This window comes from Nyctereutes procyonoides, unplaced genomic scaffold (assembly GCF_905146905.1).
Source record: "Nyctereutes procyonoides isolate TBG_1078 unplaced genomic scaffold, NYPRO_anot_genome, whole genome shotgun sequence".
NCBI lineage: Eukaryota > Metazoa > Chordata > Mammalia > Carnivora > Canidae > Nyctereutes > Nyctereutes procyonoides.
In genome coordinates this window covers 18,406,906-18,432,642 of record NW_026575144.1, presented here as the reverse complement: position 1 = coordinate 18,432,642, position 25,737 = coordinate 18,406,906, and the positions used below count along the sequence as shown (strand labels likewise).

Genomic DNA, 25,737 nt, shown 5'->3' with positions numbered 1-25,737 from the left:
CCCTCTCATCTTTAAGGAACGGAAATAGTTGGTTACAATAAAGTGAGGGAAGTGTTGGACAGAGGTAAACACACAGTGTGCTTTGGAGCACCAAAAAACCACTGAACCAAGAGGCTATGAGAGAGATCTCATGCCTCCAAAAACAAGAAGTCTTCATAGTCTCTTCTTTTGCCCACACACCATGCTCCTCAAGGAGCCCGAGCCAGCAAAGGAATGATCCACTCTTACCCCATGTTAGAACTTGGACCATTGGATGAAGTATACAGTCTGATTACTAAATTGAGTTTGGTGTGTGACAGGGGAGCCAGAAAGTCCCTGGACTGTTTGTTTTCATACAGGAGCAGAAGAATGCAAAGCCCCATTGAGATGACATGAAGAGGCAGTGAGAGAAAGATACAAATACAATTGCTTTCCACTCGCATCACACAAGTTAAGCTTGTTTCAGGTCCCCTGGATCAAGTGCTGTACAATAAGACCACAAAGAATGATGTAATCTAGAATGCAAGGATGAAGTTTTGTTTGTTTTATCTTTTTATACAGTGAACTGCTCCCCATTTGCATTCTGATGGTTTACGTGAACATTTATTAACATTTATTTTATTATTATTTATTATTATTATTTATTATTTATTTTTATTATTATTTATTATTGTTGTTTATTATTATTATTTATTATTTATTATTAACATTTAATTTTATTAAATTTCCGGATATATGAATAATATGGACTGTAGATGCCTAAAGTCCAAAAGCTTTAATCATATACAATCTGATCCTTTTAACTACCGTCCTTCAAAATAACAGGCAGATAAACTTAATAGTCTTATAAAAGTCTTCCCTTGTGAATTCCTAACATGAAATCTTAAATCCCAATTGTATGTGATGTTATAACTTAAATAAAAATCCAAATGTCAAGACAAGTTCTATCTTCATGTGGTTAAAGAGACAAAAGGCATAACACTCCCATCCTAATTCTTCTAAAAAAGTTAATGCAAAGGCTGGGTGGGAGCTCATGATACTCAAATTTGTTTGACTCTATAAGTACTTATAAGAATTCTCTTGAGAGCTGGATATCTAAAGTCAAATCAAGTCAAATCCACAAATTCAATGAGGCAATACTATGGATTAAAACCAGAAGAGATAGATGTCTCTGCCTTCAAAAACATGACAAGTCAGAGAAACAGGTACCATATAAAGATTAGCGGTACAAGGACTCTTAGACTAGAACGTGGCTGTGTCTTGTCTTTCACTTCCTTCCTGCTTTTATCCTAAGCTTCAGACAAACTGGGCGATACATCCAGCCTCTGCCCCAAATGCACCTACCACAAAACCCACCCTGCCTTTCTCTACAAACATCATTTCTGCTTCAGAAATCCCACAGATCCTTCAAGGTCTATTTCAAAGACACGTTCATGCTTAACACACACTGGATTTGCCCTTGTCCTCCTATGAGCTCCCATCTCATTATAAAGAACAAAGTCACTGGACAGCCCAGGTGGCTCAGCGGTTTAGCGCTGCCTTCAGCCCAGGGCCTGATCCTGGAGACCCGGGATCGAGTCCCACATCAGGCTCCCTGCATGGAGCCTGCTCTCCCTCTGCCTGTCTCTCTCTCTTTCTTTCTGTGTGTGTGTGTGTGTGTGTGTGTGTGTGTGTCTCATGAATAAATAAATAAAATCTTTTTTTTAAAAAAAAAAAAAGAACAAAGTCACCAAGAATGGCATGCACCAATGTCCCATGAGGCAGCAGCAAGGAAACCAACCACCAAAGGACTAATTCTCAGGGGCGATATCTTCCTTCTCAGGCACCACACTTTGTCCGACTGTACTGCCAATATCACCATAATTTCTCCCTAAGAAATATCCAGGGCAGGCGGAAAAAACACATAGAAAACTTCAGCTCCTTCATCTAAAGCAAATGGATTTTGAAGAATGCTATTTTTAATAATTAAAACCTTTCAAGGTTTTCAATAAACTATAAAGATAACCATAAACACACACACACACACACACACACACACAAATGTTGGGTTACCTGGGTGGCTCAGCCAGTTAAGCATCTTTGTTTGCCTCAGGTCATGATCCCAGGGTTCTGGGATCTAGTTTGGCTTTAGCAGGGGTGGGCCTGCTCAGCAGAGAGTCTGCTTCTCCCTCTCCCCCTGTTCCTTCCCCCTGCTTATGCTCTCTCTCTCTCTCTCAAATAAAGTATTTTTTAAAAAACAGCAATGTCTCCCCAATATATCAAAGATTGATGGACTCAAAATCACAAATGCTTCTAAGACATAGGTTAAAATTCAAGTAATACAACACTTGGTGTACAATATCATGGACTACACACAAATACTGGTTCTTAATGTAAACACAAAATGTCTGTCCACTAGCTAGATTTTAACCACAAAAATCTTTTGTTTGCTCATGAAAAATTTTTAACATATTTAACATATTTAACAGAGATATATGTTAACATATTTATGTTATATGTTAACATATTTAACATATTTAATAAGAGATATACATATATATGTAAAATTATGAAAAAAGCAAAAATGAAAATTTAATTTTTAAATTTCATATACTGGTTTAAAACATAATTTATGAGTATCAAGGATAATAACCATACCACCATGAATTTATAATTTATTGTTCATTAGGAAGTCAACCTTTTGTCAGCTTCTATGGCAATACTCTGAAAAAGTGAGTATGGAGTAATCTCTTTTTTTCTTTATTTCTTTAAATATTTTATTTATTTATTCATGAGAGACACAGAGAGAGAGGCAGAGACATAGGCAGAGGGAGAAGTAGGCTCCTCACAGGAAGCCGGATGTGGGACTCGATTCCAGGACCCCAGGATCATGACCTGAGCTGAAGGAAGACGCTCAACCACTGAGCCACCCAAGTTCCCTTTTCTTTTCTTCACAGAACCAAATGGAACGAGCTTAAAGTTTACCCAGAAGTGCAGAACACTTGCTCTAAAATATACTAGACTATATTTTTTATTCTACCATGAAATCTATGAATTTCACATCTTAAAATTTTTTCCATTCACACATTTTTTCTTTTGAAAACAGCATGTGTGAGCAACACATATTCACAGCTGAAATTGTTTTCTTCGCATCTTAGAAAGATGATGAAAAGTTCACATGCATCTTCTTTCCCCAAATTCAGAAACAGATGGTAGGGTGATTGCAAATTCACCCAGTCAGTCTGTTATTAAGCAGCCTCTAGATACCACAGGATTCTGGTATCGCAGACCTTTTTTTCATCCTACAGATGAACCACTGAATTCCCATAATATTACAAGTTTATCCTCTTGTTCCATACTCTTGCTCGATGAATTGAAAAAGCAATTTCAGCAACCACTTTCCTTTCTACTGGTTCTCCTTCCTCCCTCTTCATCAACAATGGCGTGACCCAGCTCCTCATATTCCCCAACTACACATTCTCCTATCTAAAGAGAGGGCTAAAGCAGCTTATTAGCTGGCAGTACTGTGGGCTGCCAAAGAGTTTCCAAGGAAGAGGAGGAGGGATGCATACAAACCCTTCCAGAAAGTCTCCTTGCCTACCAATCCTAGAATGAATCTGAGAGGTAAGGGCATACTTGTTAAGCCTTATGCTTCTTTAATTTAAACTCTCCCCTCCTTGTCTTGACTTACAAACTAGAAATCCATGAAACCATTTTCGGAAAAGAAGGAAAATATCAATTGGTAGCAAAAAGAACACACAGTTCACAACTGCTACTGATACACTGATACCTCATAGTCATTAGTACAGATGGATATATTTTCATTAGAAAGAACATACAAATCCATTTCATTCTACTTCCCATTCCTGATCATTTATCCTTCAAAACAAAAAGATTCAAAATGAAATGCCCATTAGAGATTCTACTCATCACCCCAGAGAACAATATTGTTCTAGAGAGAACACCTGTCTTTTATGTTTATTCCTCTGCTTTTCTACATAGGTCAACAGTAAGTTTCCACATTGACAACAAATTGTCATTTGCTCGAATTTAAATTTCAAAGGAAAATGAATAATAGGATCAGATAAAAATTAGTCTACAAAACTAAACAATTTTTAACAAAAAACAACCTATGATCATTGAAGACACATGATCATATGAAGAATAGTCTTTATCGTTTTATTTCCTTAAGGTAGATTGTGAAATTCAGATCAAGCGTGTTTTCCCCAGGATACTTAATTTTGTTCCTGAAGAGGCTTTTAATTCTCTCAAGACAGCTGATAATCAAAGAAGCTAAGCACAATGGCCTTCCCACTAGCACATATTCATGTTTGAAAAGTCTGCTCTTCTTCCCCTAATTTTTATCTGTTTGGAAAATCTAAACCACATATAGAAATTGAGGATTTCTATTTGTCATCTTTTATAGCAGCAGTGCATTACTTACATGAGACTACTAAATTAGTTTCCAATTCTTTTCTATCAGTCTGTGAGATTCATTTTTTAGTCCAAAGACTGCAAACACCTTTATTTTTTAATAAGATTTTTTTTAAAGATTTATTTATTTATTTATGATAGACACAGAGAGAGGGAGAGAGGCAGAGACACAGGCAGAGGGAGAAGCAGGCTCCATCCTGGGTCTCCAGGATCAGGCCCTGGACCAAAGGCAGTGCTAAACCGCTGAGCCACCCAGGGATCCCTGCAAACACCTTTAAAACCAGAGTCAGACTCTCATTTGTTTGAAACCTGGTTTGGACAAATGATCAAATGTATGTGTGGCTTGTTATGCTCACTTATTAATCAGCAGATAACTACTTTGTAGTTCTGTTTTAAGGATAAATGAGGTATTACAAAGGAAATACTTAGCACTGTTCTAACACAGGGCAAGCACACAGCATGTTTTGTAAATATTAATATTTATATTATCGCCAGTGAATCATTCTGTATGAAAGTCATACTGGTTTCCTACACCTATCAGCATTTCCACTACTAGCCATTTGTTCTACAAGGACAGAAACTCCCAAGAAACTGATCATAAAATACAATTTTCTATTCAATTCTACTCTATATACATATAGATTATGAGCACATATTTCTATAGAGCATATTCAATTTCTACTCTATACATTGAAATAATCCTCCTTGCTCTCAGCTGAATTGAATTTAGGAAAATTAAGCATATTAGCTATGCTAGTCCATTTTTCTGAAAAGTATGCTATCTCATTAAACTATTTTTTTTTGTTCCAGATTTTTTACTACCTGATTTGGAGCAAACATAAGCTAGAGGTTGGTGGTTGGTGAACGTCACACAGCACAGGCAACTTGGAAAGTGCATCCAAATAATATCAAACTGTTGTAAACAGTTGCCTTAGGGAGTTGCAACCTACATGAATATTAAAAAAATAGGTTCATTAAAATCTAAGTGAGGAAGGGGTGAACACCCTTTTAAAAAGATAAGCCACTCGTGTGATTCATTGTGGAATTATTCTTTTGATTTACGTCAAAGACAAGTATTCAGCTGTCACCAAAGCAAGTGTGTTCAATACAAAATTAGTTGTGAATAGAAAAGGAGCCAAGGATTAGATGGAACACAGAGCACAGCAGTGATGAGGCAGGCCAGTGCCCTAACATTCACTCAAACACATTTGGATTTTCAGCTGCAGAGACACCACCTGTTTGTAATGGCAAACGTGAGGATTGCTTACAAAATTACCACAGAAGCTTCACAAATGACAAGGTCCTAGGCAAGTCTGAACCTCAAATTCCTTTTGTCAAGAACCCTCCTTTCTTTTCAACAAACACTTCCCTGTCTTGGGTTTGCATTATTCTGATATCATTAATATGATTTCAGAATTACAATAGAAAACAAGCTAATGTTTACTTCTTTATCTTAAAAAAGTATATGTCTACTTGTGTGTGTATCCTCTACACCCCAAAACCAGAGTAACTGCAAAGTAACATCTAAATCCCCTTGATTTTGAGTCTTTTCCATTTAACGAATTAACTAAATAGCCTGTACAAGTGAGTTCTCTGTTTCGACATAGCCATTCATGCTTTGATGTTCTCCAGTTTCATTCAACACTAGAGTAGTTGATTAAAGTTCACAAGAGTGTAGAAGACTATTAAAAGACACCACCATTTGATTTAAATTCAGATTATGGTTCAGTTCCAACCTTCACAGAAAATGGGCCTGTCTTAGGAGGGCCAGAGTACAGGGAGGTATGGCCAACAGGTCAACCAGCACCTCTCAGCCAGACTGCGAAGAACCATCCTTCTCTCCTCCAAATGGTATCTGCTCTGATTGACCCTTGAAAGAAGCCTACAGTATGGTGGATCATTAATAGTAAGTGTGACAATTACAATTACATAACTCTGCAAGGCTCTTAACTTATTCCACAGTGATCTCCTACTCTACTTATATCATCTCATAGAAACTTTGCAATGAGACAGGATAATAAAAAAAGTAACAATAAAATAGGGTATATAATAGCAATAATAACAAATAGTTACTGTGTTTTGGGGGTGCAAATTATGTGCAAGGTCTACTAAGAGCTTACACATATATTCATTTAATCTTCCTGATAATCAGAAGAGGCAAGTACAGTAAGTATCTTTCTCATACTACAGATAATAAAATTGAGGCACTTTGAAGAAAGGGACAATGCAGGGAGGAGTATAGTGAAGGAAAACCCTAAGAGTGCAGATAAATGTCAGGTCTAGAGAACCACCAGTTCTGGAAGACTCCTGGGCAGATGGAAGAAGGAAGGAAGGAAGGAAGGAAGGAAGGAAGGAAGGAAGGAAGGAAGGAAGGAAGGAAGGAAGGAAGGAAAAAGGAAGGAAGAAAGGAAAGAGAGAGGAAGGGAGAACATGAGACAAGTATTAACTCTGAGAAAACTAAAACAAAAATACAAAAAGAGAAAATATCCTAGTTCACTAAATGGTTCAGCAGTGAGCAAAATCTACATCATCAAAACATGTTCATATTCAATACCGATATAACCAAAATTTTAATGTAATTCTCTCGGGAGTATAAGGAAAGAGATTTTCTATGGTAGGGAGTAAATCCTAAAAGCCAAAAAGCAAGACACAGCAGTCTATGCATGGTATTTAGAAACATGCTGTAAATAACAGAAAAAAAAAATAGCCGAAGAGTTGAAAATGACTGCCTCTCAAGAGCAGGAAGCCGAGAGGCTCGGGTGCTAAGGACTGCTGTAATCTTATCACAGCCTTGGGAACCAGGTGATTTTCTAAAATACTGAGATATTACAAAAACTCCAAAACTCTTTGATGGCACAGGAATGGAACAACTATGTAAATCATGTAAACACACACACACACACACACACACACACACAACAGTGGCTCTATCTAGGCTGTGCCTTATCTGCACTGTACTTGGGTGGTAAGAACAGGCAGACTTGCCAGGGAACACAGCAAGTTTAAGGACACCTGCAGCCGTGTAACTAGGAAAAAAAACAGTAAGCAGCTGGAGATAAATGAAATCATGCTTGGGTTTTCTTATTTTGCCTTAGAAAAACATACTGATCTTTTTGACTGCTCAGAAACCCAGTATTAAGGAGCAAGAGTGGAAGAGATGTTTTACTGGAAATCCTTCTTTCTCAATAGCAGATGAGTCAACTCCATAACAGTCCTGCAGGGTCAGAGGATTCCCACAGAGATGGTGGAGCAGGGATACTGATACTGAGGCTTACACGAGGGGATCGCGTCAGGGTTAGAGCTTCCAGGGAATGACAAAGGAGACTAAAGACGTAGAGAAGTGTGAGGAGCCACAGAGTCACTTCTGCACTGATACTGTCCTGGTTGATGGCTAAGGTAGACATTCTACACAGACGATATTAACCCCTAAGCAAGTAAAAATGGGTTCTTACAGGGCAAATAAGAGTGGCAGAGATTGCAAAGATTTCCAGCTTGCTGAATGGCCACATGTTATAAATAGATACACAGTGTATGTATGCTATTAAATTCTCATGGGTTAGAAAGGAGATTATAAAAAAAAAAAACCAACAACATTGAAAAGGCTTCTTAGGGGGATCATAATGAGGAACATCTAGATGAGAAACACTGAAATAAAAGAGAATAGGAGAAAAGAATGGTTGGAGAACTTTGGAATGGAAATTGGTAAAAACTGAGAAGGACCTTACGTTTTGGGAACACAAGAGCATTTTGTGGTTAAAAAACATATTTAAGGTAAAATATCAGCCACCTAATAACATACACCAAATCATTCTTTAAAATGTTAGAGCAGTAGATACCCTCAAATCAAAATGATCAATGAGTTTGTTTTAGCCAAAGATATTCCCTATTCAGTGAATTTCTTGATACCAATCCCAAGCATCTCATTGCCCTTTAGAGATCAGTTAAGTTAAGCTCGTAACAACCCCAAATTCTACTGGACTGTGGCTTTTGTATGATCCCAATAAAATATCTACCTCACTTTCTAAATACCTGCTTTGAAGCCACACCTCCTGTACAAGCATTGTTTCCCGCATTGTTTCCCACTTTGATTCACAGCCCAGACAAAAGTTTCCATTTACACATATAGTTTCAAGCCCTGAAAAATGGGAGAATTTCAGGCCCAACTGAGTTCCTGGTGCTGCTCAAACAATCCATACACTTAAGTGTGTGTCTGGGTCCGCAGGTTCCAGAGAAGCAGTGCCTCCAGTGAGTGTCTTCTATCCAGCCATCATCAGATCAAAATTTACAGGATTAGGACTGTTGGTCTCCTCATGATTATGCCCACAGATCAGCACCCTTCAAACCAGATTATAATAATATTTTTTAAGGCTACTTCTCAATAGCAAGAAAAAAATAGTTGATCTGCTTAAGCCTCAAGCTCCTATTCTCCAAGTCTGGAATCCCGTAATTCACTATAAATGATGCTATTAGTGATGACAGTATTTTTTTTAAAGATTTTGTTTATTTATTCCTGAGAGACACACACAGAGAGAGGCAGAGACACAGGCAGAGGGAGAAGCAGGCTCCTCACAGAGAGCCCAATGCGGGACTCGATCCCAGGATCCCGGGATCACACGCCCTGAGCCAAAGGCAAACCCTCACCCACTGAGCCACCTAGGAGTCCCAGTGATGACTTTAACATGGATGTGTAGAAGAAAAGGCCATGGTCGAAAGGACAATATGGGGTGGGTTTGTCAGATTTTGTTTCTGCAGTAAGAAACACAAAAGTGGCACTATTTGTTTATTATTCAGTTAGTGTTTGTTGTGAGCCTACTGTGGGCCAGGCAGTGTTCTAGGAACTAGAGATTTAGAGATTAAAAAAAGGATCAAGTTCTTGGTCTCAGAGAGCTCATATTACAGTGATTATAAAGAGACAATAAATGAAGAGGTAAATATACATGATGTTGGGTGGTGGTATTTATGATGAGGAGAAAGATGGTAGAATGAGGAGACTGTGAATCATGGAAGAGAGTGCACGTCATTTCAGATGAGTTGGTCAGAGAATGCTGTGAGCAGGTGACCCTAGAGGAAGACCTGAAGGAAGTGAAGCAAGCTGTACAGATTTCCAGAGAGCGTTCCAGACAGACAGAATAGTACATGCAAAGTATCCGAGATGGAATGTTCCAGGTTCAGACAGAAAAATAGCAGAGAGTCTCTGCACATAAGGTAATTTTTGCCTGACTAGCATTCCTTGCATCTCCTTCTATTTAAATCTTACTGGTCCTTTAAAGTATCTCTCAAGTGAAATTCTTGCAACTGAGAAGTTCCTGGAATCCTTCCAAAAAGATTTGGCTTCTCCACCCTTTGAGTCCCAAGAACAACTTGGCTCAGATAACTCTATATAACAAATTAACATTCTTGTAGATACAAACAGATATCTAAGGACAAGACTTTGCCACAATTTTTTATAGACCGTTCTGAACTTAGTTGCCCTAAAACAATCCTGTCCAAGCTGCATAGGAAGTCAAAGACAGCATTTGTACTTGGTATGGGATTTAAAAAAATTTTTAAGAGTAAGTACTACTTCTTTATAGGTTGGGCTGCTTTGGACTTGGAAAGGACACAGTCTTTTAAAAGACACACTTTATGTCATGATTTGGTTAGTTACTTCTGTGCTGAAAAAAGGATAAATAGATGGGATCTTCATTAGCAGGATTTGAGTCAGCTTTTCACTTTGTAATGGTAATGTTAATCTTGGTGTACACATATGATTTGGATAGAACTTCTGTTCATGTTTCATTTTCTCTGGATTCCTGTAACCAATAGTATATCAAATGAAGTAGTCAGGCTGGGTTTCTAGGATCTTTGTTTCTTCTGTCACCATAAAAAGAAAGAAACCTCTGTTTCTCACACATCTGGAGTAGTAGCACACTGCCTGGGTCCACCAGGTGTGTTCATCTAGGTCTCAGCTTGCAAAGTCTATTTTAACTTTTTTTATGCATATAAAGGGAACAATGGTCAAAGTAAGGTAGAAAATTTCTATTCTAGCTAATATATCTCATATCTTATAACAATTTAAATGTTATAACATAAGATAAAATAATATCTTACATCGTAACTTCAGCAATATATGTGACTTTCAAAAAGGGTTTATTTTTTTTAAAGATTTATTTATTTATTTATTCATGAGAGAGAGAGAGGCAGAGACACAGGCAGAGGGAGAAGCAGGCTCCACGCAGGGAGCCCCACGCGGGACTCGATCCCGGGACTCCAGGATCACGCCCCCGGCCAAAGGCAGGCGCCAAACCACTGAGCCACCCAGGGATCCCCGGGTTTATTTTTTTAAAGATTTTATTTATTTATTCATGAGAGACACAGAGAGAGAGAGGGAGAGACAAAAGCAGAGGAAGAAGCAGGCTCCATGCAGGGAGCCTGTTGTGGGACTTGATCCCAGGTCTCCAGGATCACACCTCGGGCCGAAGGCAGTGCTAAAACACTGAGCCACAGGGCTGCCCTCAAAAAGGGTTTAAAAAATGGGTTGCTCTGTGTTTAAAAAGAAACAAGCACATTAAAAATGCCACATTAAAAATGAAGTGCCAAAACAAAACAAAACAAAAACTGAATGCCAGGGAGTAAAGACTGGTCATATATAAAGCCTGAAATCTATGGAATGTAACAGCAACCCCTATCTCTACCTCCTGTGGAACTAACACTTTCTCATGTCAAGGGATTCATTTTGAACTTCATTTTAATTTTTCAAGACTAGACCCATTCAATGGACACACAAGTGCAGATGCCTGCCATCTAGTGGCAAAAATCAGTAAAAAATCAGTATCAGCAGCCTTATTTTTATAGAAAACACTCAAAATTTTTTTAGAAAAATTCAATCTAAGCTGTAAATTTAAAAGGTAAGAGGAAAGTAAAACCTAGGAAGGTCACACATCTAACTGGCCATGCTATTCCAATACCCATATCTCTCTGATCTTGACACCAAGTTAGGGCAGGCCTGTTTAGAACCCCTTGGGAATACTCTTTCAGAGCCTATAGATCTTCACAAAGATAGAAGTTCCGTGAAGGCAGCATCATGGCATGTTTATTCATCCCTTTATCTCTAGCACCCAGATCAGTGCCTGAAACAATTCAGGAAACTTAATAAATTTAATGAACTAGTGAATGGCCAGCAGAAGAATGGGAAACAGATCAGACTACGGGTTGCCTACCACAGGAATTCCTAAAATTCTAAAGAATGGAGGTGATTGATAATTTTATTTAATTCTCTTAAAAACTAATATAATACACTTTAAATTTGTAAAATACAATTAACTGCATTATACATGCATTTTAAGACTTATTTCTAGATCTACATAGAATGCCCTTTAATGAGCAAAACTAATCTATGCCAATTTTTATGAATATTCATAATAACTGAATTACTATGCACATATGCAGCAGTTCTAGACTATTTTGTCTCACTTTCTTGACATTATGTTTTTCATATCAATAATATATGTCATATACTTACTTAGAAAGATAATCCCTAAATACAGCACTACACATATGCAAAAATATGGTCTGCTTATCATAGCTTCATAATATAATATGATCAAGAAACAAAGAAAAAAATTGTTGAGGACTGCCTATATTTGTGATAAGAACTTCTGTTTTAATACCACCTGCGAACACATATCCATATTTTTTAAAAAACACACGCAAAAATATATTTAGATACGGTGTAGTACATTCAATGGAAAGAGTTTCATCTTATTTCTACACCTGAGATCTATCCTTGCTCGCTTGTGTTTAAATTCCAATGGAAAAGAGCACTCCACCCTTCCTCAAAGCCTGAGAAACACCCTAAATTGAATATGACTCATCTTACCAGAGAGAACAGCCTAAGATAATGTCCCGGTTGCCAACTAGGCTACACAGAATCTACTTAGGAAAAAAAAAAATGTTTCTCTTTCAATCTCTGTCTCTCTCTCACACACACTGTTATTCAATTAGTGAGTCTTAAAATTTAGCAAGCATAAGTATCATTTGAGATATTTATTTAAAAAGCAGCCTGACAGAACCTGACTCCATTCTGATTCAAAACTGACTAAAACTGGTCTGGTTTCAATCCCCAGGATTGTATTTTTAACAACCACCTCAGGTGATTCTCAATCTTGGGTTCTGTATGGCTATAGACACATAACTATTTTATTTTTATTTTTGTTACCAATCATTTTTTATTGGGTACTCATTCTTTTTTTTTTTTTTTTAGATCCCATTTATTTATTTAAGAGAGAATGAGAACATGAGCAGGAGAGGGGAGGGGCAGAGGCAGAGGGAAAAGCAGAACCTACCCCCCCCGCCCCCCCACACACACCCCGAGCAGGGAGCCCGATGCAGGGCTCCATCCTAGGACCCCGGGATCATGACCTGAGCAGAGGGCGGACCCTTAACCAACTGAGCCACCCAGGTGCCCTGAAACATCAAAATTTCTAAATCTTTCCAGTAGTTACAAGAATCCCTCAAGAGAGTTGGCTACTTAAGATATCAACCAGTAATGACTACTCCAAGAGTATAATTGGCACTGGTTGACGAGAGGAACCATATTAGGAGGTTGCTATCTGAAAGAACACAAAATGTTAGGGTCACCAGTGTAACCATTATAACTACACAGACAACCCTCCAAAGCAAGTGAAACTCTAAGTCTCACCTGGGATAATTCTTTGTGGTCTGTATGATACTCATCAAGAACTGCTGTTTATTAACATACAAACTATTTTGTCATTTTGAAGATACACTGAAAACTGCTAAATCTCCTATTTAATTTTCCTCCCCAAAAGGAGTAGTAAGAGGGAATTCACTTAACCACAAATACATAATGTGAGTCTATTAGGTGCCAAGTGCTGTTTTTGGTCTTTGGGATATATCAGTGAAAAAAAAAAAAAAAAAAAACATAAAAATCTCTGCCCATACAGGGACAGATCTGTGAGTTTCTCATTCAGATTTTACAACATCAAGTTACTTCTTTTAGTTAATTAATTTATTTTTTATTGGAACATCTAGTTACTATAGATAGAAAAATAAATAATGGTGGCTCCCGATGAGATAAGATGCTGAAAACCTAAAGGAGAAGCCCCTTATTTACATAATTTAGTTCCAGTACAAACAAGTATGGCAAATGTTATAGCAGACAGGGGAAGAATACAGCCAAGGGGCAAGAGGACTGGAAAGTGAGCCTCCAGTATCTGCAGGCTCACTCACAGTCAGAGCAGGGCTGGCATCTCAGGAGGCATGGGGGACTCTGGACAGAAACCCTGAGGTAAGAGCATGAAGGCCCATGCAAAAACCCTCCGGCAGCCCAAGGTGGCCACAATGCCCCAGCAGAGGGAGAAAAGGACAGTGGAACTGAGTGAAACTGTAAAGGACTTTGACCTCCTTACAGAATAGGGAAAAGCAGACTGAGAGCCGGGAGACACGTTCAGGAAATACAGATGCAGAAGGTGGAGTCTGAGATCCCAGGGTGACTGTGATACAATCAACTAATATAGGAAAAACAGAAGGAATATTTTGGGGACAGGTGATCGGTTCTAATGTCCAAATGGAGCATTAGAAGTGCCCAGTTGATAGTCTTCATGGAAATGTCCAGAAATGGATGTTCCACACTCAAGGGAAGAGAACTGGGTCTGCCATCACCAAAATCCAAATCGCAGCTGGGATCTCCAGGAGAATATGACTCCAGGCAAGAGATTCAGCACAGAAGAACACAGAAAGAACACAGAAATCCAGATGTGGGGTCCAAAGACCCAGGCTTATTAAGTCTCTGACCTTGGGTGAATCACTGAACATCTTGGGATCTTGGTTTCCTCAAATATAAGACAGAAGATGTAGAAACGTACTCCATATAATTTCACTAACTCTGACCACAAGAGTCTCATTCATTTCCAAGTTGTTAGCCGTTTATTGTCTTTCTACTTCCAGATTTTTTCTTCATAACACATGACCAGCTTCATGGACAACTGCAGATGCCCAAACATACCTCACCCCTCCCACCATCCAGGCAAATGATCTTCCAGAATTCTACCACAAAGACGATTTTTCAAAAATGAACAAATATGGTAGTAGTAGCAAACATGCATCTTTATTATGAGTTGTCTCTCCAAAATTCTTAGAGGAATTTTGATTTTTACTTCTATAAGAATTTTCTTTTCAACAAATGCCTTATATTGTGTCTTCACTTACTGACATTCTAAGACATAATACATAGGACCTTTTTTTGGCACTTCTCCCTGAATTACAATTTTATTAAATATACAAAACAATTTTGTTAGATCTTTGTTAGAGATTTTCTGGTTCTTTTACCCTAAGCTTAGATTCATTCATGAAACAAAAAATAATATATATATATGTATGTTAAATAAATATGTCCACATTCATAATTCAAAATGAATCATCTGCTCTTTACAGATCTAAAAGTACCAGAAAGTTTAAATTTCAATATAAAATTCAGCTATCTGAGAGCCCATGTCATCAAACATAATGACGGCAATCTGGCATCAAGCATGAGTGACCACTACATCTCCACCAGTCCACCTGCCAACATTAGCCTGAAGATACAAGAATAGCCTGTGCCTATTGGGGCAGTATTATGTCTTACTCTGACAAATCTAAAGTGTCTAATCCCGGGGGCAAAGAAAGTGCTGAATAAAAACAAGCTTAACTGATCACAATTTCAAAGCAAACATATTTCTATTCTGCTGGGCCATTTTAAGTGGACTGATTTTTATGCAGTGAAATCAGTAGATATTTTGGAAAACATTGCAGATTTTAAAAAGATAGGGAAGTAGATTTACATTTAAAGTCTGGTCACAAAAATATATTATCATCTCAGGTTTGTATAAAGTAAATATGAGGATGTATACAGAAAAATATCAGAGGATTGGGGTGCCTGGTTGGCTCAGTCAGTAGAGATGTGACTCTTGATCTTGCAGTCAGGCGTTCAAGCCCCACACTGGGTATAGAGCTTATTTTAAGAAGTATCAGAGGATTATGTACCAAATTTGTTAACCATAGGCACTGGGTCATGACAGACTTTTACTTTTCACATCATATATATTGTTGTAATGTTTGATTTTTAGTATAATCTCTATTACTTTCATAACAATAAAGCAGCAAATATACTATATTTACACATTTTATAGCCTTTGGTTTTAAAGATTTTATTTATTTATTCATGTCAAACACACACACAGAGAGAGAGAGAGAGAGAGAGAGAGAGGCAGGGACACACGGCAGAGTTCGGAGAAGCAGGCTCCATGCAGGGAGCTCAATCCCGGGTCTCCAGGATCACACCCCGGGACCGAAGGCGATGCTAAACCGCTGAGCCACCGGGGCTGCCCTCTATTTATACATTTTATATTGTTGATGAGTATACTGAGCATTTACAGGAAGACTCCATATAGAGTCCTTTAGGGCAATCAAGGACAAATGAGACATGGCATCTTCAAGGACTTCACACTCCAGTATTTGAAATAATTTACACACACATACACACACACACACACAAGTAAATGTGACCAGTGATGGAACTGAGAATCTGATAAAGACTAAAAGATGAATTCATAGTAAGAAATGTCAGTTCAAGCAGTCCTTGACAAATTGCTAAAATCTGGGCCCATGAGGATGTGGAAGAAAGGGCATTCTAGGCAGCATAAAAACACATGAAAGTCATGAAAATGGCAGAGCGTATACAGAACAGCAAGTGCTAGGGGTAAAGTGAAAGGTGACCTTGAGACTTGGAATTGAATTTAAAATGTAAATCCAAGCAACAGAACAAGTCAAATGCTAGTTGAATGATGATATAACAGATTTAATTGTCATTCAATAATAATAGAAGAGGACATCAAAGCAGTTTTCTGAGGATACGAGAAAAAAATGATCAGATCGGTCTTCAATAAAAGTGATCTGTATTAAAATAGACTACAAGAAGAGGGCATAGTCAATGAAATCATCTGGGAAGTTCAGAGATTGTGGGAGAACAGTGTATAGAAGGCATGACTTGCATTAGCATCCCCATCACCTGGGCTTGTTAGAAAGGCCCCAGCCCAGACCTCCTGATCCAAAGTCTTTCTTTTACCAAGATCTCTATGTGATTTGAATGCACACTAAAGTTAGAAAAGCAATAAATCAAGGTGCTGGTAATAGGAAAGAAAAGAAGCCAAAAGGTTTGAACTATTACTTGGTTGAATTATTACAATTTGGCATCTGACTAAATGTGGGAGGCAATGGAAGGGCATAAATCAAGATTACTCAGAAATGCTGAGCTGTAGGATGGTCAGGCTATTCATAGAAATAGGAAACCCCAGAGGAGCAGGATAAGGAGGAAACAGATGAAGGCTGTGCTGTCCAGCCAGCTCATGGAAATCCACCTTCCAGAAGCCAAGCCAGCCTTAGAGACCATGATATGGGTGTGATCCACACTGAGGGCACTAGAAGCCATAAAATTAATACAATTATAAAAGGAGGAGGGGGTGAAAAGGCATGGACGTCAGCCAAGGAGAAATTTTTACAGAGCCTTGCACTACTTAAGAGACGGGTGGGGAGGCTAGGAGGAGGCAGAGAAGCCACAGGGGAGAAGAGCCAGGGAAGTATGACGCTTTGAAAATAAAGGGAGAGGAAAGGTGTTGCTAAGAAGTCACAGGGGACACCTACGGAAGGGTCACTTGTTTTGTGACTAAGAGGTCACAGATGACATTCAGCAGAGTGTTTTTTGTGAACCTGGTGAGAGCCCAAGATTAGGGCCACAGGGTAGTAAAATTAGGTGTGTGTATGTGTGGGGGGATTGGGTTTGGATCTTAGGCACTCCGTGCAAGTGAAAAGATTAAGAATAAAGCTAAAAAATATTTAAGGGCCCCTGGGTGGCTCAGTGGGTGAAGCGTCTGCCTTCGGCTCAGGTCATGACCGTTAACGTCCTGGAATCAAGCCCCGCATCAGGCTCCCTGCTCAGTGAGGAGTCTGCTTCTCCTTCTCCCTCTTCCCCTCCCTCCAATTTGTGCACATGTACTCTCTTTCTCAAATAAATAAATAAAATCTTAAAAAAAGAATAAAGGTAAAAATTTCAAAGGGGATAAAAGACTAGGTTGAATTAACTTTAAACTGTTAAACTTTAAGGATTTTCTTATGGATGAAAGATCAGAAGCATTCTCTTCATAATTCTCAGAATTATTAGGAGGGTAAACAAGCACAGCTAAGAATTAGAATTTTGACTCAATATAAAGCAGTGCTTCTCACTGCTCTCTGGAAAGGGAAAAGGCCACCTTGCAAGCATTAATTTCTCAAAGCCTGCAGAACACACAATTCAATAAGGAGTCACAAAGTAGACTGTTGCTCATCAATGACATCTGTAGTTGACTGAACGGTGGTCCCTCAAAATATATGTCCACATACTAGTTCTCAAAACCTGTAAATATTATCTTATATGGTAAGAGATGTGATGGTTAAGACTTCTGGAAGGAGGAGCTTATCCTGAATTTTCTGGGTGGGTCTTAAAAGAAATCACATGTATCCTCATAAGACACGCACATAGAGAGGGGGACACACAGAAAAAGAGGAGGCAGAGACTAGTGGCAGCATAAGTGAAGGAATATAACAGCCACCGGAAGCTGCAGGTGACAAGGAAGGGTTTTCCCCAAGAGTCTTCGGAGGAATTGTGCACCTGCCTGCACCTTGATTTCAGACTTCTGGCCTACAGAATTATGAGAGGATACATTTCTTTTGACTTAAGGCATGGGAAATCAATACAGCACCTAAAGCCACCTTCCAATTCTTAGATTTCTGGAGCTGCCCTCAACTCATGCAGATTATAAGCTCCTGGAAGGCACAGCCCTGGTTCACTCTCTTGTGAATCCAAAAAATGATGTCCTTGGTGCCTGGCACGTTACATGAACACTGAACACTGACAGGGAGAGTTACCACAGAGATCTACGCTCACATGTGAGTGGAAAGTAGAGATGGATACAAGACAGAAAGAAAGTAGATAAACAACAGATAGACAGACAGGCAGATGGACTGATAGACTCATTTTACTCAGGCAAGCAAATTAAAATGTACTTATACTCTCATGAATCTAACTTCACAAATCCTATCTGGGTTATCTTTGACGGTCACATTTACTCTTAAGGACAGTACAACAAAAATTTGGAGGAAGGACATATGCCTTGTGGTTGCTTAAATTTTCAGTTTCTCACAATTAAATGAATTAAAGGGTTGAAAATAATTTATCACAAGAAAAGCAGAATGATAGCTACACTCAAGGAAAGTTGAAAAAGGTTGCCTGGGGATTCGGGGCAAAGAAGAAAGAAAGGAAGACTCCATATGAAGGAATACTGTGTCAATTCCAGTTTTCCCAAATGTTTCCCTTCCCACAAGGTAATGTACATAGTACATGTTATTATCATGTGAGGACTCACAGGAAAACAAGACATGAGGATCTCCACATCCATTTTATGCATGAGAACTTCTTTCCAATGCAGACGACTTGAGAGATCTCCACGAGATAAATTGTGCTTTTAGACTATTTTGAAGTAAAAAAAAAAAAAAAATGGATAAATCACACCAAAAAAATCACTGTGTTCAGTAACACTTCTCAGTGAATACAAATAGATATAGGTAGATATTTATCTAGATATATACATACATAGCAGACACACAGAACCCAGAAATACTTGAAATTTATATGGATTCTTGGTTTCTGCCAAATACAACTGGATTGGGACCCACTGGAGTTAAGAGATGGCTAGATTAAACTCCAAATGGCTGTGGGGCAAGAGGTGCTTATTTGAACAGTAACTGGGTTTCCTCCTGACTGAGTCCCATGGGCAATTCCAACAAGGGAATCTGCTCCAAAGTGGTAAGCTTAAAAGAGGTGGACAAAGGCTGTTGGTAGACCCCTCCTCCTAAAGCTCATTAGCAGGATATTCTGGTATGAGTTTAATTCCATGGCCATGGCTACCTGTGATAAATTAGGAGACCTTAGCAGAAGAACACCTCACATAAATGCATGGTTCTCTGTAGTAGACATCTGGTAGCCCCATCCTCCCTGAAATGGGCTGCTAATATTTTACTTTGGCTTAATCTTACCTGAATTTTATCTGAATAGCAGTAGTTGGAGGATATCCTGCCTGACCCAGGATGTCTATACCAGCACTACTTCCTGCAGCAGAGGTGACTGAAGGTAGAATATGTCATGGCTCAGCTGGTGTGCCAGATTTCAAGGGAACACTGGGGACAGGAAATAAGCTAGGGCTAGGCTAGAACAAATGACCTAATGAAGAATTAATTTTGTAGTGGATAGTCAGCAACTCAAATTACAGTGGCCAGGAGGAGTGTGGAGAACTGAGATTTGATCCTGCCAACAATGACACACAAGGAGATTTTATTTGTCAAGTGGAACTTGGCTGCACAAGTCTCCAGGCAGAAACGATACACTGTCAGGAGGGTGGCTGAGCCTTAGGCCGGGGGTGGGGGAGGTTGTCCACTTCAGGGCTGCCTCAGAGACTTAGAAGAGAAAGAACAGTCTTGCTCCTGGAGAGAAGTTCTTGGCAAGGGTGAGCCTCACTGCCAAGGTCATCGCTAAAGTCCTTCCAGGCAAGAGTCTAGTACTAAAAATGCAAACATAGGAGAAGGCTAGCCTCAGAGATGGCAAATATGACAAGAGTTAAGAGAAACTGAGGCCAGCTGGGCATGGCAAACACTAGAGCTCACTGGGGTTAGGCCAGGCGAACCAACCTCACATTCCGTTCTGTGGAGTTCACTGGTAGAAGAATCCAGAAGCCCAGCCTCTAAGTCTCACGCAGCACAGGGCAGGAGAAGGCTAGAGCTCAAAGTTGCCATGCATCTGCCGGCTACTGTTTGTCCAATTTTATTCACACGTTTTCTCCCATCATTGTTTCTCCTCGAAGTGTTCCTATTCTAGCTGGCTTCAGGGTGGGAAGAAGGTGGCAGTGGTTCAAATATGCCTTCTGTTGGCTTGCTGTCACTGCCAAGGGATCTCAGGACTGTGTCCATGTGGGGAGCTGCAGCCACAGTCTGGGCAGAGAAAAGTCTAAGAAGGTGCATGCCAGCCAGAGTACTTGGCCTTCAGGAGTGGATGAGCAGGAAGTTTCAACAGGTGGACAGCAGAACTGCCAGCCTGAAAGGGGAGAGCCTGCCAGAGGCTGGGGAGTCTACAAGCTGCCAAAACATGTGCACAAAAAGGAACACAAGGCAACCGACTACTGAGCCAGAGGGACACCTATACTCTGGCTCTCCGTACTTGACATCAAATAATATTAATTAAGGGTCTAAATCGCACATCACATTTAATAGTGCTTCAGGGATTGTTCAAAAATCACTTTCACATGCATCACTTCTTTGGACCCTCAAAAGCACTCTGCAACATGCACAGGGCAACTACTTATCCCCTCCACTTGTATGACGCTAGGGAGGAAACACAATTTTTTTCTAAGGTCCATCGTGATTTAATATTTTCAATAACTTCACTGCAACAAAACTGTCTTTATTTCCTCATTTGAAGGCAACACAAATGCAGATCTATACAGCCCAAGATAGATGGAAGGGAATGAAGCAGTCTAAAGGAGCCCTCTGAATGCGACTGCAGGGTAACAATGAAAGGGGGTGCATATACAGACTTTCTTCTGGAGTGCTGGTAGAGCAAGAAGGGCCATGACTACCTTTTTAGGATTCAGAGAACTACTTCTAATTTGATCTGAACAAGGACCACTTCCCTAATGGAAAAGACAGAGTCCATCAGACGTGAGAAATTACCTTCCAACTTGACAGGCTTTGCCGCTTGTCAAATTCATTAGATGATCTCTTTACGTTTCTCCCCTAAAATCAAAACTTTCCACTGAGGCTGCAATTCTATCCCAAAGTTCTGTTAAGACTGATAACGAAGAGTCCACTGGACTAAATGAGATTGGTAGGTTAAAAAAAAAAAAATCCTGTGGAACATTTCACTGCCATCACACATAGGGAAGCACCACATTCAAGGATTAAGCATAAGGCATAATTTATTATGCTGATTATTGTTTTTTTAAATAACCATGGTAGAGGCAATTAACTTTTTCTTGGAGCCATCTATGTCTTTTTTATATTCTCTTGCAAGAAAAATGTATTTTAAATTCACAAACGAATTATATTAAATGAAGTATAAAGTGACACATTTCCAGGTACTCACTGATCCTTCAGAACTACAATGTGAAGATAATGCTATGGGTCACAATATATTATGACCTAAAATTAGATTCCACAAGTGAAGGACAGATGCATCTCTCTGCATACCCATCAGAGACTCCATCTTCATGATTCACAATTCATTCATTTCATATCTGAAGTGCCACTGCACGACAGCTGTTCTCAGTATAAACTTCCCTGCATTGCAAAGAAGACCTAGTTTCTTAATAGTTACACTGACAATGTCCAGGCCATGTAGGAGTAGGCAAGTAATTCTTCCAATGTTAACTTTGTTAGGCAAGGACAATATGTTGGCCCGGGGAAATGACAGAGGAAATTTTAGGTAAAAATATGAACAGAATTATTACTTTATAATTTGCAAATGCACAAGGGAACTTTGCTTTTAATTACATCATTTAATTTTCTTTTTATCCAATTTACTGGTGTGGATTCTAAAATTCTAGTTTGTGAATTTTATGCTTTTTTTTTTTTCCAGGCTCATTCTCAACAGGTTGCCCGCAGTTAAAAGCTAAAATATCATTAAAAGACATCCACACCTTTACCACACTGTACCTTAAACAACACATTTTCTTTCAGTAAGAAAGTAAATCATTTGTCTTTATAAGGAAAAGAAAATGGGTGCATCCTCAAGAACTCAGCAAGCTTAATCATCTTCAGAAATAAATAATACTTTTGAGGTGATATTCCCCTTTTTCCCCAAAAGAAGAGTGATGTGCATCCACACATCTCTCTAACTTCAAAGTTTCCTAAATAAGTTTAAATGTAGGTTTAATGCAGAACTACTCTTATAACGCTCTCAGTCTTTCTCTGTATGTCAACCAATTCCGCAAATTTTCCAAACTAAACTTTTCTCTTACAATAATTTTCCGTGCAAAAGGTATTCATTGCCAAGGATTTTTCAAAATCTCTTTATTTCATTTTCTTTTTTAAATATCAAGTCTATTTGAATAAATATTATTTGATGTCATTTACATAAATGGCACTTTAATATTACTACTTTCCTGTTAAATTCAATCTCAGAGCACCCCCCAGCTTATAGAAACAGTCTAAATCACATCTACAACATAAATGATTTTAATTTAGTAATTTAAGATAAAGTTATATCCCATATGGAAACCCTTTTAAAAATGACATGCTTTCTAACTCAACAATAGCTAATTATATATTAAGCTGATTGAGACAAACCATGTAAACAAAACCTCAAGATACGCAATTCAGTGATAGGATTCTGTGGCATGCTGACTGCACGCTGGAGAAGTAGGCATGTTCTACGTGTTCTTCGCAATACCAGCTCCCCTAACAAGAGGGTGCACCCCACGCCATATATATACCCCACCACATTTGGAACAGAGAGAGCCCAATTTTTTAAAATTAATACATGACTATCACAACTTTGTCTATGTGCAAGTATTTGTTCTAGGTTCAGCTCTCCCGTTTCTTAAGTGCATTTCTTAGGCAGGGTCTCTTTCTTAAGTAAACATAGGAGCATTGTTTTAAACACAGGAAACAGTGACGAATGTTTCATGCAATTTAATGATACCACAATATGAAATTATCTAGGACCACATAATCAACAAATACACTTTAAAAAAAGGCTATTTTTCAAATAGTAACCCGGATAGACCCAAAATGGGGGATGAGGCGATCTGTTTTGCTGGAACTCGGAGGCCAAGAGAGGAATGAAAGGTCTGTGCAAAGCATACAGTGATATAACCGGTACCTTAACAACGCAAGCGCTCGGATAAATACGTTTTCCTCCTAAGAAGAGCCATCCTGTCTACACCGCAACACAGACAGCTGAGGACAGCGTGACCTTACCGCCATCAGACAGGTTCGAGTGACACTTGCAGACAAATGAGTGTTTGCGTTCTTGTGATCTGGGCAGAGGGATGCCGTTCCCAGCCCCCGCTCCCTCTGCCGCTTCCAACGCGTGTGCTGGGACAGTTGCACGCGCACACTCACACACACACACACACGCGCACACACGCGCACACTCACACACACACACACACGCGCACACACACGCGCACACACACGCGCACACTCACACACACACACACACGCGCACACACGCGCACACACACGCGCGCACACACACTCGCACACACATACACTCGCGCACACTCGCACACACACGCGCGCACACACACACTCGCGCACACTCGCACACACGCGCGCACACACACGGGCACGCACACACGCGCGCACACACACTCGCGCACACACACACGCGCGCACACACTCGCACACACACACACGCGCACACACACACACACGCGCACACACACTCGCACACGCACACACACACACGCGCGCCGAACGGGACCGCAATTCCGACCCGCGCAACCCGAAGACGCGTGAACCGCCGCTCCAGTCCACCGCCTACTCCCCCTTCCCGGTCTAAAAACGCGCAGAAGTTGACCCGGCGGCGAGAGGCTGTTCCGTGGGTCCAGGGGGGAGGTCCGGGCCGTCCGACGGCTGCCGCCCCGCAGGTGTGGGCGCTGGGTCGGTCAGGGCGGCCCCGGGCACCCACCTCCACCCGGCGCCGCGCGAAGTGTCCGACTCGCCTCTTCGCGCCCTCACGTGCGGCGCGAACTGTCCGCCCCGTTTCGGGGCTGCCGGGCGCCTGCCGTAGCCTTCCTGAGAGCGTCGTCGGGGCATCACGCGGGGGAGGCCACAGGCACACGCACGGACACGCACGGACACACACGGACACGCACGGACACGGACACCGCGCGCCGGGCACCGGCTCTGGCCCCGACGCTCCGGTCCTCGCTCGCATCCCGCGGTCCGGGGGAGGATCCACGCGCAGGGGAGCCGGGCGGGGCGTCCCGAGCCCCCTCCGGCCGCCGCCCCGGGTTCCGGGCGCTCGGTCCCCCCGGCCCGCCCCCCCCCCCGGCCCCCGGCCCCGGGCTGCGGCTCGGCACGAGGCCGCGCTGTCCCGACGCAAGTTTCCGACACACCCCCGAGGCCCGCCGACCGGCTCTCCGCGGCCTCTCCGGCGCCCTCCGTGCGTTCCCCAAAGCAAAGGCGCCCCCTGCCCGGGCCGAAAACTTTTCCGTCGCCTCCCGGCGCACTCGGGCAAGAGGCCGGGTCCCGCTTCCGCCGCCCCTTCGCCCCGCGCGGCTGGCGGGCGCAGCCGTTACCTGCCCGCTGCGCTCCGGGGGCGTCCCGCCCGGGGACCGCGTGTCCCGCCGCCCGCGCGCGCTCGGAGCCGCCCTCCGGTGTCGGCACGTCCCGGCAGGAGCGAGGCGGGCGCTGGGGACGGCTCCGGGGTGCAGAGCGCTCCGCCCGCGGGCAGCTGCGGCCGCGTCACAGGCCGCCCCCGGCGGGCCCGGCACCTGCCCGAGAGGCAGCGCCGCGGGCTCGGGCTCGGGCTCCGGCTCGGGCTCCCGCTCGGGCTCCCGCTCGGGCTCCCGCTCCGGCCCCCGCTCCGGCCCCCGCTCCCGCTCCCGCTCCGCGCGCCGCCCCCGCGCCTGGGCTCCCCGGGCTCCCCGCGCTCCGGCCCTCACCGTTCACGTCGCCGTCGCCGTCGCCGTCCGCACTCTCCCTTCTCTCTTTCCGCCTCCTTTATCCTCGGTTCTGCTTTCCCAGCAGCAGACGGCAGACGCTCCGAGGGGAGGAGGCTCCCCCGTCCCCGCGAACTCCTCCTCTGCCTGGCGGTGGCGGTCGTGGCTGCCGCCGCCGCCGCCGCCGCCGCCGCTCCTCCTCCTCCCCCTCCTCCCCCTCCTCCTCCTCCCCCTCCTCCCGGGCTCCTCCCGGGCTCCTCCCCCCAGGCCCGCCGGCCCCGGGCGCACCGTGCAGGCCGCCTGCCGAGCCGCAACCCCGCCCGGCCGCGGAGCCTGCCCAGCCGCCCTGCTGCGCCCCGCTCGGCCCCCGCGTGCGGACTCGGCCCCCGCGTGCGGCTCCGCTGGCCGCTGCGCCGGGGGGGGGGGGGGGGGGGGGCGGGGGCGGGGGGCTGCGGTGCGGGAGCCCCGAGGCCGCGTCCTGCGCCCCGGTGTTGGCGGGTGGTGCTGCCGTGTGCCCCCCTAAACTGCTCTGCCTGGACCGCTCTGACGGCGTAAAGGACGCGCCTTCTCGGGCACGACTGTTGCTGACACGACCCCGCTCCGTGACCGTGTCCCT

At 42.1% G+C, this 25,737-nt stretch overlaps 1 protein-coding gene across 4 annotated transcripts in view; it reads right to left on the bottom strand.

Moving 5' to 3' along the window:
* The window catches only part of CHRM3 (cholinergic receptor muscarinic 3), a 505,856-nt gene extending 480,567 nt beyond the window's left edge, over positions 1–25,289 (bottom strand). For all 4 annotated transcript variants that reach the window (XM_055308972.1, XM_055308973.1, XM_055308974.1 and 1 more), the window contains exon 1: positions 25,125–25,289. The gene's annotated coding sequence lies outside the window, so the exon portion shown is untranslated. The remainder of the gene's footprint in view (positions 1–25,124) is intronic.
* Positions 25,290–25,737: the final 448 nt, after the last annotated feature.